Here is a 14,738-nt window from a genome sequence, read left to right on the forward strand (position 1 = left end):
CTAGCCTGTTGGGGACTTAAACCTGAATGCACACAGACTCATGAGGACTCGTGTCACTGTAGGGACCTAAACTGAGGTCCCAATGGGTACAGAAGCTTATACATCAAACAGAATGAGTTCTTTTGAAAATGTAAAAATGCAGAAAGTTGTGTGATGGGTAGGTTTAGGGTAGGAGCAGTGTAGGAGGACAGAATATATGGTTTATACAGCATAAAAACCATTACGTCCCCAAAAAGATAGTGAACCAGACATGAGTTTGTGTGTGTGTGTGTGTGTGTGTGTGTGTGTGTGTGTGTGTGTGTGTGTGTGTGTGTGTGTGTGTGTGTGTGTGTGTGTGTGTGTGTGTGTGTGTGTGCTAAAAAGATTACCTCTCAATGCTGTGCTTTGGCCTGCATTAAAGGATTAAACATATTATTCTGGGTTTGAATAAAAAAATAAATGTATAAAACCAGTTTATTTGTAGGGAATTGACAATATTGTTTTATATAATTAGTTAAATAATTGTGGTAATACAAATAATTATTAATAAAAAATATAAATATAAAAAAAACATTATCCCCCCCCTCTCTCAGGATCACTGTGTGTGTGTGTGTGTGTGTGTGTGTGTGTGTGTGTGTGTGTGTGTGTGTGTGTGTGTGTGTGTGTGTGTGTGTGTGTGTGTGTGTGTGTGTAGAGAGAGTGTGAGTGGTTTTCTAGCCTGTTGGGGACTTCAACCTGAATGCACACAGACTCATTGGGACTCGTGTCACTGTAGGGACCTAAACTGAGGTCCCAATGGGTACAGAAGCTTATAAATCATAGAGAATGAATTCGTTTGAAAATGTAAAAATGCAGAAAGTTTTGTGTGATGGGTAGGTTTTGGGGCAGGAGCAGTGTAGGAGGACAGAATATATGGTTTTTACAGCATAAAAACCATTACGTCTATGAGTCCCCAGAAATATAGTGAACCAGACATGAGTGTACGTTTGCAAGTGTGTGTGTATGTGTGTGTGTGTGTGTGTGGAGGGGGGGATGGGCTGAGCTGATAAGGGCTGCCTGCAGCATTACTACTGTGTGTGTGTTTGTGTGTGTGTGTGTGTGTGTGTGTGTGTGTGTGTGTGTGTGTGTGTGTGTGTGTGTGTGTGTGTGTGTGTGTGTGTGTGTGTGTGTGTGTGTGGAGAGGGTCTCTCTCACTCTGTGTGTGTGTCACCTTGTCTCTTGTTTTTTTCATAATTTAACCCTTTCATATCATAGGCTATCACAAATATCTATCACTTTATTGTGAAAAATAAGTAAAAAACTAAAACATATATTATATCTTTAATTAAATACTGGTCTTCTGAACTTACAAAATTTTAAGCTGCAAAAAATACATTTGCACATAATTGAAAGTGATATCCTAATACTTTTAATTGTTTTCTATAACATCGGCTTTAAAGAAGGTCATGCGCTGTGTTCGCAAAGATCACGTATGACACCTCTTTAAACTAATTATTTATTGATAGAATTCAAATGGATGAAAAAATAATTTCACATGATTTTATAAAAGTGGCTGTTTATAATAAACTTCCATAAATTATATGCACGCATATTACTCTTACCTGACACTGATATTAAAATCATTGTTGCGGTCTCTGTGATTTGGCTTAATTTATTTTTAAGAGAAGTGTAAGGATAATGCAACTTCAGCATTTGGACAGTATTCTGCACTCATTTTGAAATTGACATTTGACGTCATCTGACATAAAATTAATGAATAAAATGTAATTTATCTCAGAGATGTGACTGTTGTGGTTCCTGGTCATAACAGCACCAGTTGCTGCAGTTAATGAGGTGAATTCAAATGACTTTGACAGAGTCCTTTTATTTTTTTCCCATATTAAATGCCTATTGGCCTGCTGTGCACAGTTAAGCTGATGCCACCGGGGTGGCGGTGCCACCGGCTTGGGCCCGTCATCGCTGCTCGCAGCTTTAATAATAATAATAATCCTTAGAAGAACAATAAGGCTCTGCGCCCTTTCAGGGCTTGGGCCCTAAAAAAAAATAATCCTTAGAAGAACAATAGGGCTCTGCGCCCTTTCAGGGCTTGGGCCCTAATAATAATAATCCTTAGAAGAACAATAGGGCTCTGCGCCCTTTCAGGGCTTGGGCCCTAATAATAATAATCCTTAGAAGAACAATAGGGCTCTGCGCCCTTTCAGGGCTTGGGCCCTAAAAAGAAAAAGAAAAAAAAGAACTCTAAAGAAAACAATAGGGCTCTGCGCCCTTTCAGGGCTTGGGCCCTAATTAACAGGTATAGGCTTTCTGATGTTTTATCAGATGTTCAAATATTAATTTTTGAACATTTTTTTCTGCCCCTGGATTCCATGATCTTGAACTTTCTATACATATAAATAGATTCCTTCTGATGCAGTGGTTCAAGGATGACCTTTTGAACTTAGTTTTGGCCAAATAGTCTATGAACTTTAACCTTCTATACAGACTTTTGACTCCCTGTTGTTTCAGTAGTTGAAGGATGACTTTTTTTGACAAAACAAATGTCAAAACTGGATATTATGAACTGGAACTTTCTATGCATACTACATTTACATTTATGCATTTGGCAGACGCTTTTATCCAAAGCGACTTACATTGCATTCAAGGTACACATTTTACATTATTGTCAATTCTTGCTTTCCCTGGGAATCGAACCCATGACCTTGGCGTTGCTAGCGCCACGCTCTACTGGTTGAGCTACAGGAAAGCGATAACACAGGAAGCGATACTAATAGATTCAATCTGCTGTTTCATCTTTAGTTCAAATATGACCTATTGAATATATTTTTAGAGAAAAAGTCTTTGAACTTTAAATTTAAATTCACAGGTATAGGCTTTCTGATGTTTTATTAAATGTTCAAATATGAATTTTAAAAAAAAATCTGCCCCTGGATTCCATGAACGTGAGCTTTCTATTAACATATCATATAGTGGTTCAAGGATGACCTTTTGAACTTAGTTGTGGCCAAATAGTCTTTGAACTTTAAGCTTCTATACAGACTTATGACTTCCTGTTGTTTCATCAGTAGTTCAAGGATGACATTTTTTGACAAACAAAATTCTGCCCGTGGATCCCGTCATCTTGAACTTTCTATACATAAAAATAGATTCCTTCTGATGCAGTGGTTCAAGGATGACCTTTTGAACTTATTACTGGCCAAATGGTCTTTGAACTTGAACCTTCTATACAGACTTATGACTTTATTTTGTTTCAACAGTAATTCAATGATGACATTTTTTGACCAAAAAAAATTATTTCTCTGGATCCTATGAACTGTAACTTTCTATGCATACAAATAGATTCCTTCTACTGTTTCATCTTTAGTTCAAATATAACCTTTTGAATATATTTTTTGGAGAAAAAATCTGTGAACTTTAAATTTAAATTCACAGGTATAGGCTTTCTGATGTTTTATTAGATGTTCAAATATTAATTTTGTAACATTTTTTTTCTGTTCCTGGATTCCATGATCTTTAACTTTCTATACATATAAATAGATTCATTCTGATGCAGTGGTTCAAGGATGATCTTTTGAACTTAGTTGTGGCCAAATAGTATTTGAACTTTAACCTTCTATACAGACTTATGACTCCCTTTTGTTTCATCAGTAGTTCAAGGATGACATTTTTTGACCAAAAAAAAATTCTGCCCCTGGATTCCATGATCTTGAACTTATACATATAAATAGATTCCTTCTAATGTAGTGGTTCAAGGATGACCTTTTGAACTTATTACTGGCCAAATAGTCTTTGAACTTGAACCTTCTATACAGATTTATTACTTTCTGTTGTTTTATCAGTAATTCAAGGATAACATTTTTGACCAAAAAAAAAATAATAATAATAAAAATTCTGACCCTGGATCCTATGAACTGGAACTTTCTATGCATACAAATAGATTCAATCTGCTGTTTCATCTTTAGTTCAGATATGACCTATTGAATATATTTTTAGAGAAAAAGTCTTTGAACTTTAAATTTAAATGCACAGGTATAGGCTTTCTGATGTTTTATTAAATGTTCAAATATGAATAAAAAAAAAAAAAATCTGCCCCTGGATTCCATGAACGTGAGCTTTCTATTCATATATCATAAAGTGGTTCAAGGATGACCTTTTGAACTTATTACTGGCCAAATGGTCTTTGAACTTGAACCTTCTATACAGACTTATGACTTTCTGTTGTTTCATCAGTAATTCAATGATGACATTTTTTGACATTTTTTTTTTCTCTGGATCCTATTAACTGGAACTTTCTATGCATACTAATATATTTAATTTGCTGTTTCATCTTTAGTTCAAATATGACCTATTGAATATATTTTTAGAGAAAAGGTCTTTGAACTTTAAATTTAAATGCACAGGTATAGGCTTTCTGATGTTTTATTTGATGTTCAAATATGAATTAAAAAAAAAAATCTGTCCCTGGATTCCATGAACGTGAGCTTTCTATTAATATATTATAAAGTGGTTCAAGGATGACCTTTTGAACTTTTTGGCCAAATAGTCTTTGAACTTGAATCTTCTATACAGACTTATGACTCCCTGTTGTTTCATCAGTTGTTCAAGGGTGACATTTTTTTGACAAAAAATAAATAATAATCTGCCCCTGGATTCCATGATCTTGAACAAGGATGACCTTTTGAACTTATTACTGGCCAAATAGTCTTTGAACTTGAACCTTCTATACAGACTTTTGACTCCCTGTTGTTTCATCAGTAGTTCAAGGATGACATTTTTTGACAAATAAAATTCTGCCCATTGATCCCATGATCTTGAACTTTCTATACATAAAAATAGATTCCTTCTGCTGCAGTGGTTCAAGGATGACCTTTTGAACTTATTACTGGCCAAATGGTCTTTGAACTTGAACCTTCTATACAGACTTATGACTTTCTTTTGTTTCAACAGTAATTCAATGATGACATTTTTTGACCAAAACTTCTCAGGTTACGTATGTTAGTATGATTCCCTAAGAGGGAACGAGATGCTGTGTCGAAACACTACGGGAACGCCTCTGTGTGATTGCGTCATGAAGCACTAGTGAAATCTGTCCAATAGTGTGGAAATACATCATGGGCGGGTGACGTCATCGACCAGGAAGCTATAAAGCACACCTGGACCAAACGGTCGTCAGCTTCTGATAAAGTCGAACAAGTCGGTCACAGGCATGCCGGGAGTATGGCATCGCGACGCAGCGTCTCTAGCGAGGGAACTCGAGCTGCGTTGAAATGCTACGGGAACGAAATACCCACGTTGTCATAGTCCCAAGTGTCTCTCTATGTGAATTACTCAACCCACAAACACCCGGGAACCTGGGGTAGAGGCTACATCTAAGTTGTAAAACCTCACAAATGTGTGCGGAGAGGACCACCCTGCCGCATCACACACCTTTTGAAGCGAAACTCCTGATATTAGAGCCATAGAGGCCGCCATACTCCTGGTTGAGTGGGCTCGGACTTTCAGAGGTGAAGGCTATCCAGCCGACTCATATGCTAATGAAATAGCCTCGACTATCCATTGGCTCAACGTCTGCTTTGATGCTGGTTTTCCCTTACTCTGGGATCCAAAACACACGAACAACTGTTCCGATTTTCGCCACAGGGCAGCTCTGTGGACATACGCATCTAGGGCCCTCACTGGGCAAAGCAGATTCAACCTCTCCTGGTCTTGGTCAAGGAACGGAGGCGGAAAGAACGCCTGCAGCATTACCCGACCCGCTATATTAGTCGGGACCTTAGGAACATACCCTTCCCTCTGAAACAGGAATGCTTTCACCATTCCAGGTGCAAACTCAAGGCAAGAGGGGGCTACCGACAGAGCCTGCAAATCCCCTACTCTCTTCAGAGACGAGATAGCCAGAAGGAACACCATTTTCAATGTGAGGAACTTCTCTGACACCTCTTCAATCGGCTCAAACAGGGCTAACATTAGGCCTTCTAATACTATGGCCAAATCCCAGGTAGGCACCCTCGAGCGTGCCGCAGGCCTCAGCCTCATCGTTCCACGGAGGAAACGAGTTACCCATGGGTGTCTCCCCACTGAAGCATTCTCTATTGGGGTGTGGTAGGCCGATATAGCCGCCACGTACACCTTTAGAGTTGACGGGGATAACCCTGCGGAGAACTTCTCTTGCATAAACTCAAGTACCGAACCGACCGGGCAGTGAACTGGGTTTAAAGAAGATTTAAGGGCATACAGTCTCCTCGTAGAAGGTGCTCTGGAGTGCAACATGGTTTCTATCACCTCTGTAGATAGACCCAATTCTACGAGCTGGGCCCCCTCAGAGGCCAAGCCCACAGTTTCCATAGTTCCGGCGGGGGTGCACTTCTGACCCCCTCGCCTGGGAGAGAAGGTCCCTCCTGACCGGGATTTCCCACAGAGGACCCTCGAGGAGAGACACAATGTCTGACAGCCATACTCGGCCCGGCCAGAACGGGGCTACCAATAACAGCTGTGCCCCGTCCCGGCGGACTCTCTCCAGCACTCCTGGGAGCAACGCCAGAGGGGGAAAGGCGTACAGACGTAGCCTCGGCCACGTCTGTACCATCGCATCCAGCCCCAGTGTGGCTGGATACGTGAGGGAGTAAAATAGGGGACAGTGCGTTGTCTCTTGAGACGCAAACAGATCCATCTAGGCTCACCCGAAGTGATTCCAGAGGAGCTCCACCACCTCGGGGGGGGGGGGAGTCTCCACTCCCCCGGCACTACTCCTTGCCTCGACAGGGAGTCCGCCGCCACATTCAGGTAACCTGGAATATACACTGCTCTGACAGAAGGATGGAGATGTGGAAGTATGCATCTTTTAGGTCTATTGTGACACACCAGTCCTCGGACCTGATCTGGCACACAATCTGTTTCAGCGTGAGCATCTTGAACTTTAGTTTCTTTACTGCCCTGTTTAACTGATGCAGATCAAAAATAGGCCTTAGCCCCCCATCCTTCTTTGGAACTATGAAGTACCGGCTGTAAAACCCTGACTCTCTGCAGTGGGGAGGGACCCTCTCTATAGCCTCTTTTCGCAGAAGAGTCTGCACCTCTTGTTCCATGACCAGAACCTGCTCGGAGCTTACTACTGTAGGAGTAACCCCACTGAACACGGGTGGGTGTAACCCGAATTGAATTCTGTACCCTTTTTCTATTGTAAGCAGGACCCATTCTGAGATATTCGGCAGAAGTTTCCACGCTGCCAGAAAATCTACTAAGGGAACCAGCCTCTCGAGGCTGGCCTCTGGATTCCCCTGGGTGGTCAGCCCGTTGTCCTGTAACGGCGTACCGGCAGGAAGCAACCGACCTGACCCCCTGAGGGCCCTCCTGGGAGGGCGCGAACATCCCCACGCCGCTACGTTTCGGGGTGGACATGGAGATATACGTTCGCCGGGGACCGCTGCGCCCTGAAGCACCATAGGTGGCAGGGTTGGCAGACCAGCGATTGGCATCGAGAGAGAACGGGCGCCTTGGCGAGCCGCACTCTCCCGAAGGGGACTGCCATCGGAAGCCCCGCGCTTCTGGCGTCAGGACTTCTTCTTTGCCGAGGCCTTCCTAGAGGTGATGACAGACCTTATGTCTGCCCTACCTCAGGAAGACCTGGGCTGAGCGCGCTGCCCGGACCCCCAGCTGTCTCTCTGTGGGGGAGCCTGTGTAGCCACGCTCTCTTTCTGCTGCACTCTATAAGAGAAGGACGCACCCGGTTGAGGCTGCTGCCGCCCAGCAGCCCCAGAGGGATAAGACTTTAGGGGGAGAAATCGCTGAAACGCGGCCGCTTGTTTCTTTGCCTCCTGAAATCTTTCGACGACTGTATTAACTGAGCCGAAGAGGCCGGCCAGGGAGATAGAAGCATCCATCAAATATTTCTTGTCACGCTCCTTAATATCTGGCAAATTCAGCCACAGATCTCTCCGTGGCCACCAGTGCGGCCATAGAGCGGCCGATGGATTTGGCCGTCTCCTTGGTGGCCCGAAGATACAAATCTGCAGCCCACCTGATCTCCGCTATCGTCTCTCTCCCCACTTCCTCACACTCATCATCAATATCCCTCAACAGGTCTGCCTGATATGCTTGCAAGACAGCCACCGTATGTAAACAGACGGCTGCCTGACCTGCTGCCGAATACGCCCTGCCCACTAAAGCTGATGTTGTTCTTACTGGCTTAGTGGGCAGCTGCCGATGCGGACTCGGGGGAGAGATAGCTTGTGAGCGTCTCTTCCACCCTAGGAATCGCTGGATAACCGTGGCTCTTCAACCCTACGATATTTGAATATTCGCATGTGGCGGGGTTGAAGACCCTGAATGATGCCGGTTTCGCCCAGGACCTCGACACCTCTGTGTGGAGGTCTGGGAAAAACGGCAAGCCCCGCTTTGGAGGTTGCGATCTAGATGGTAGGAAGCGCTCATCTAATTAACTATGTTTCCTGTCACTTGGCCGGCCAGTCGAGGCTTAATTTAGCTACGGCATGAGTCACAACCTCCAATAGCTCCTCTTGAGCTTGTGTGTGTGCTGGCGACATATGATCATCATCGTTCAGGCTCACAACTGAGCAACTGTGCTGCGCCTCAGCACGAGCAGAAGAAACCGCAGAGCGTGCGTCCAACTCATGAACTGAGGCGTGAGATCCAGCGGGTAAGGGCAGAGATAGGGGATCACCCGTCTCTAACCCCGCCACTAGATCCATTTGCGATCCCCAGGATGCGAGCCTTCGCTGCGCCTCAGCAACAGCGGGACCCGAGCCCTGAGGACCGCGAGCCGAAGCACCCTCCTCGAAGAGTGCCCGGCGTGATCTCAGCGTTCTCATTGGGAGCTTTTCGCAGCTGACTGGGCATGATCAAGCCCCAAACACATAATGCATAGTTCGTGTGTATCCCCACCCGTGATGTAGCGTGGGCAGGGAGTAACACACTGTTTAAACTGTTTGCTCGCTTTACTTTTTCTTTCTCAATAGACAACACACACATGAAATGGACAAACAATATTCATATAGAGCGCTTGTGAAGACACAGAAGCTGACGACCGTTTGGTCGGAGTGTGCTTTATAGCTTCCTGGTCGATGACGTCACCCGCCCATGACGTATCTCCACGCTATTGGACAGATTTCACTAGTACTTCATGACGCAATCACACAGAGGCGTTCCCGTAGCGTTTCGACGCAGCTCGAGTTCCCTCGATAAAGGGAACAATTATTTCTCTGGATCCTATGAACTGGAACTTTCTATGCATACTAATAGATTCCTTCCGCTGTTTCATCTTTAGTTCAAATATAACCTTTTGGATATATCTTTGGAGAAAAATTCTTTGAACTTAAATTTAAATTCACAGGTATAGGTTTTCTGATGTTTTATCAGATGTTCAAATGTTATTTTTTTTAACATTTTTTTCTGCCCCTGGATTCAATGAACATGAACTTTCTATACATATATCATAAAGTGGTTCAAGGATGACCTTTTGAACTTATGTGTGGCCAAATAGTCTTTGAACTTGAACCTCTATACAGGCTTATGACTCCCTGTTGTTTCATCAGTAGTTCAAGGATGACATTTTTTGACCAAAATAAATTCTGCCCCTGGATTCCATGATCTTGAACTTTCTGTACATATTAACAGATCCCTTCTGATGCAGTGGTTCAAGGATGACCTTTTGAACTTAGTTGTGGCCAAATAGTCTTTGAACTTTAAGCTTCTATACAGACTTATGACTCCCTGTTGTTTCCTCAGTAGTTCAAGGATGACATTTTGGACAAAAAAATCTGAACCTGGATCCTTTAAATTGGAAACACTGACTCAGGTCCACTGTTAGATAGTAAATCACGACGCCTGTGTGTTTGTTGTGACATTTCTTATCATCACAAACACACTGCAAAGATTTAAAGTTTTTACAGCAATGCCTGAGTTTAAAGGGTTAAATCAAGCAGAAATAGCTATCTAATGTATTAATTGCAGGTCATTATTGAATAGTGATACCCCGCACACCTTTATCAGATTTTACAGCCTGGATCTCCCTGCGACGCCTGGCGCTAGGGTGCTCCAGTCCTAGTTGTGCCCGGTCTCCAGCTTCACACTAGGGCAGGCGCTACCCTCGGTGTGGCCTAGTGGGTACTCATCCCCATTTCGTCGTTCCGACGCAGTGTGAAGTTCCCTCGATAAAGGGAACGGCTCGGGTTATGTATATAACCCTTGTTCCCTGAGAGGGAACGAGCACTGCGTCGCGACGCCACACCTCGGCACGTCTGGAGCGCATGCTTCAGAGCAAAAAACTGCCGCCATTATGCGCCGGCTCCCCTTTTATACTTCCGGGTACGCCGTCACAATGACGTCATCACGCTCGCCAATCGGATTGGTCTAGTTTCTATTCAGACTTCAGAGTCGCTGATGCTTAGGGAGCATCCCCATTTCGTCGTTCCGACGCAGTGCTCGTTCCCTCTCAGGGAACAAGGGTTATATACATAACCCGAGCCGTTTTCTTGCATGCGTCCGTTTTTAACACGCCTCGACTATCGTACAGTCTGACATTTATGACAATTTAGATCTTGTGACATGGCTTACAGCACTGATTATGTTTGTACAGCAGGGACGGGGCCCGTCTATTTCTAGTAGTCCCATTCTGGCCGGGCCGAGTATGGTTCTCGGACTTAGTGTCTCTCCTGGACAGCTCTCCCTTGGAGATTCCGATCAGGAGGGACCTACTCTCAGCTGAGGGGGAAAATTCTGCACCCTCGCCCAGAGCTGTGGAAACTGTGGGCTTGGCCTCTGAAGGTTCAGATCTCTCAACTGAGGTTGTGGAGACTATTCTACAGTCAAGAGCTCCCTCCATGAGGAAATTGTATGCATTGAAGTGGAAACTCTTCACTTCTTGGTGTGAGGATCACCAGTGGGACCCAGATAACTGCCCAGTGGGTGCAGTGCTGGACACCCTGCAGAAAAGATTCTCTACAAGATTAGTTCCCTCCACATTAAAGGTATATGTGGCGGCCATAGCAGCTTACCTTTGGGTGATGTTTCATTGGGGCGACATCCGCTTATTACTCGTTTCCTTGGTTGCACTTTAAGACTTAGGCCCCCCGGTTTGCACTAAGGTGCCGGCATGGGACCTGGCCATTGTTTTACAGGGCCTTTCTTTGGCACTATTTGAGCCAATTGAAGAAGTTCCTGAGAAATTTCTCACTCTTAAGGCTATATTTTTGCTGCTCTGCTCTTTATCTGCTCTGCCCAGTTCGGGCCCTAGATGCTTATATCTACAGAGCTGCCCTGTGGAGGAAAACTGAACAGCTGTATGTGTAGCATCCAAGCAGAGAATGAGCAAGTGGGTGGTCGAGGCCATCTCGCTTGCTTCTGAGGTGGCTGGTCAGCCTTCTCCCTTGGCTGTACGGAGTATGGCGGCTTCTAATGCTTTATCATCAGGGGCTTTCCTAAATGAAGTCTGTGACGTGGCGGGGTGGTCCTCGCTGCACATCTTTGTGAGGTTCTATGAGCTTGACCTCAACTCCACCCCTGGGGCACGGGTGCTCGTTCATTAGCCAATGGTGGAAGGGCATCTGGCTTGTATGGGGACGTGGGTATTGTCATTCCCGCAGCGGTGATACAGCTTGTGTTCCCTTGAAACGGGAACGTCTGGGTTATGTATGTAACCTTAGTTCCCTGAATAGAGAACGAGATGCTGCGTTACCTGGTCATACTCCCTGCATGGCAACTTCAAGCTGTTTCAGAAACTAGTTTCTGTTTGTGTTCATGGGTGCTAGGTTCCAGGTCTATGACTTCACCCGCCTATGACGTTCCGTCATCTCATTGGTTGGTTACATACGTGCTTGTTCCCTATTCAGGGAACTAAGGTTACATATGTAACCGAGACGTTTTCAGCTGACAAAAATGAGCGTTGAACAGGATGCAGTATTTCTGTCTTACTGTACCCAGATAGCATTGTGACATTGAGTCAATGTTGAAATTCCATCAGAATCATCATTTTGGTTGAGGTTGAAATTTAAATGCTAAGTGATATTGAATCAATGTTGAAAATTCAATGCTAAAAACATATTGGACCAATGTTGAAAATTCACTGCTAAATAATATTGGATCAATGTTGATAATGCCATGCTTTTCAGTGTTGAAAAAACATTGAATAAATGCTGATGTTTGGTCATCTTATTTCTCCACTGGTGAGGCTTACTGTCAATCTATCTGTCCCATTATTCAACATTTTAAAGCTAATCCAAATCAATTGGGTACATTTCTGTGAATGTGAGCACATTCATTATCCTCAAAGGATACAATGAGTAACCCCAACGAGTGTGTGGAATAACAAAGAATACATAAATGTAAATTTTGTAATTGTAAGCCTTTCTTTAACCTTTTTCTGGAAGAGTTAAAATTGTATGCGTTTGATTTCTGACTCTTCCAATAAGAAAGCTGTAAAACTATGAATCTTTTTAAAAGATATATTATGTTCCTGCTTTCTGGCATGTAAGGTTGTCATTCTGTGTTTCATGTTATAATAATAATAATAATAATAATAATAATAATAATAATAATAATAAATTCAAAAAAGATATCTCCTACCATAAATCTAGTCTATCAGTTTTAAATAAATAAAAATGTAGGCTATTATTATTATTATTTAAATCATGTAGAATGTACATGCATTTCATTGTTTATCTAAAGAATACAGGGTTAATGAAGAATTTAGAATATTTGTCCCTATTTATCATTTGCGCAGTAATCCAATCCAGCAGGTGGCGGTAATGCACCTTCAAGACATCCACCAATCAGATCAAAGCAAGTGCAGCTGAACCGACTTTAATCGCTAAAAAGAGACACAGGACAACGACCGTGTTTTTTAGAGGTAAGTAGGCCTACAAAAATATATTTATAAAATTCATCTCAATTTTAATTTAGTGTTTTTATTCATCTTTATTTTTTACAACTTATACAGCTTCTCCTGAGCGAGTCAGAGTGACATAAATGCCCTCGTACACAACCAGCGGCCAGCATAATCTTAATACATTTTCATTGTATTTAGATCATGCCCTCATTTATCAATCTTGCGTAGAAACGGGCGGATATGTTGCCGTAAGATTATGCTGACACTCCTCTCACCGCCTGATTTATGAAGCTGGGCGCACCTCTGCAATTCAGGTGTACGCAATACCTGTCATTGATAAATGCGGCGGCTGAAAACGATCGTCATTAGAATAACACGCCCCTATATATTCAAGTCTCCGCCTCCCCTACGCCCTCATTTTACGCCATGGACAAACAGAAGACTGCAAAGAAGCGAAACTTCTCCAACCATAGACCGTAAAAAAATATGGACGACTCGACATCATCCGTTTCTGCTTGGCAGATTTGAAGCTTTTAGCCGGCCTGCACGGCGCGGACATCTTGGGACCGAGTCTGCGCAGTAGCGATTTCGGGACCGGAGTTGTGCAGTAGAGCGCAGGGAGTAGAGCAGGAAGTACAGCTGCGATATCAAAAGCCCGCCCACACTCTCGCAGATGCAGAACAATTAATTATGTTGGTGTGAAATAAACAGTTATGGAAATGTAGAAATTAAAGCTAAAGCTCCAATCTGCTCCCAAAAATTACAAAAAAAGTCCGTTAGTGCCTCATTGACAACTTCACTCAGAGAAGCCGTCAGTCTCAGCTGTCAATCATGACGTCACACCCCCCATTTTTAAAGCATCATATAACTAACTAAAACTAAACTTATTTTAAATACGAACACTTGAAATGAAATCATCGTGATGACAACTGCCTTCAGTGACATAAACTAACTTTGGGGAAAAAATATTTGAAGTGTAATTTTATTATTTAGTTTGCCTCGTGTCATTAGAAAACACAGAGGGGCGGCTGTACTGGGACCGGTCACCGGGGGGCGATCGAGGCGCGAAAGCTTCAGTATCTGAGAGGAGACTGCAGGCTTGTCTCCGACGTGGAGATCGGGCGCGTCTCATTCATCTTACAAGTCCACTAGTCAGGGCACTGATTAGGACATAAGTCAATGGGCTGACTCCCTGAGTAGTGCCCTGACTACTGAACTAGTGAGATGACTGAGATGCGCCCATTGAGACCATCACCAGGGAAGTGGAAAAAAGCGAAATTGTTTTATTTGGGAGTTTAAAGAGTGGGATTAAAGACACCAACAAAAACAAAATATGGACCCAAATTATGAGTAGCTACTGTTAGTGTGGGGTTGAGAAGCGCATTCCAGCAGTTTAAATAGGTGTTTGGATGAGAAATGACCTATCACAATGCATTATTTTACAGAACGTGTTTTGAAACAATTAGCATTTAATTTCGTATCACGGCACATGTATTGGGGTGTAGGCTATGATATGGTGGAATAGCCTACCATTCATTCACATTAATAATTGCATGACAATTTGTAAGATTCTTTTTATTATTATTATTATGTTTTTTTTTTTATTATTAATGACGCTTATTGTTATGTGGAAGAAGAATGCAGTTATTATTTATTTTATTATTATTATTTAAAAGAAGAAGAACGTAATTTTTATTATTTTGTCAGTCTGAATTATTCAGTCCCAGTCCGTGCGCAGCTGCCGCACAGGCTCGCAACTGGAGGAATACATGCCTCAAATGCTTTGGTAGCCTAGTCACACAAATTAAACATTGAAGTCTACGTTGCACAAAAATAAACACTGAAGTTTATAATTACTGTTGTTGTTGTTGTTGTTGTTTTTTACAGTGGGTCATAATATAGCATATCTTTGTCAGTGCGT

General features: G+C 43.0%; 1 non-coding gene across 1 annotated transcript; it reads right to left on the reverse strand.

The window, feature by feature from the left end:
* Positions 1 to 2,649: 2,649 nt before the first annotated feature.
* Positions 2,650 to 2,724, reverse strand: trnaa-agc (transfer RNA alanine (anticodon AGC)). The gene has a single exon. It is a non-coding gene; the product is annotated as a tRNA-Ala (tRNA).
* Positions 2,725 to 14,738: the final 12,014 nt, after the last annotated feature.

The sequence above is a fragment of the Pseudorasbora parva genome, chromosome 7 (genome assembly GCF_024679245.1).
Source record: "Pseudorasbora parva isolate DD20220531a chromosome 7, ASM2467924v1, whole genome shotgun sequence".
NCBI classification, from domain to species: domain Eukaryota; kingdom Metazoa; phylum Chordata; class Actinopteri; order Cypriniformes; family Gobionidae; genus Pseudorasbora; species Pseudorasbora parva.